Source organism: Fragaria vesca, linkage group LG2, assembly GCF_000184155.1.
Source record: "Fragaria vesca subsp. vesca linkage group LG2, FraVesHawaii_1.0, whole genome shotgun sequence".
NCBI classification, from domain to species: Eukaryota; Viridiplantae; Streptophyta; class Magnoliopsida; order Rosales; family Rosaceae; genus Fragaria; species Fragaria vesca.
In genome coordinates this window covers 31,880,124-31,881,095 of record NC_020492.1, presented here as the reverse complement: position 1 = coordinate 31,881,095, position 972 = coordinate 31,880,124, and positions in this window count along the sequence as shown.

Sequence of the window (972 nt, the reverse complement as noted above, 5' to 3'; positions counted from 1 at the left end):
CTCACTTAATCCTTTTCGACTCTAGTACATGTCACCAAACGTTTCAGTTTGGTTTCTCGGAATACGCGTCATACCTCGTACACACCCGAACAAGAATCTACATGGATGAGCTTTCGCTCAGTAAAGCCAAACCTCTTAACTCAATCAAGTTATCTAGTAATACTTTATGTATAACAACAATTCAAAGCATATATACAAATATAAGCTTCTATTCATACCTCCAAAAACGCCACTTGGACCTCCCGTTTTTATGAATTTATAGTTGACTTTGACAACTCATATAAAATTACCAATAAAGACAGATAAAAGTAAAAACAAAAAATAAAAAACAAAAAACAAAAAACAAAAACATAAAAGACCCTCTTTTATATACCTCCACAATAGTAGTCTTCATCTAAGAGAAAAATTTATTCTCTAACGTAAGCCCTAACAGATACCATCAAACTCTATCGAAGTTAGTGACCATTCATTTGGAGTCTATGCACAAGGTATGAGTTTCTTTGTTCTTTATTTTAGTTTTTTTTTTGAATTAGTTCACATATGTATTACTGTGTTTGTTTCAATAAGATTGAAACATGTTGCCGGCTAAGTTCTTAAAAGGCATGCTAACATTAAGTTGTTCATATAGTGTGTGTGTATATATATATATACAGGGCCCTTCCAATGAGGGATTCCTTTTTTTATTCATTTTTAGAGATAGGTCATTTGACAAACTTTTCGATCACAAAATCAAATCTCCACCGTTCAGTTTGTTAAGCTACGTGAGTAGATCATTTCTATAAATTTTCAAATAATTTGGCGATCGTTAAGTCATCAAAATGTTTGATTTATTTTTAATGATCTTGAACGGTGTAGGTTTGACATAAGTGTTAAATTTTTTGTTTTAATCTCAGTCATCCAAGCCCATTAAAAAACAAGATCTAATGGTATGGTCTATCCCTAAAATAGAACAAAAAAAGGGAATCTCTTATT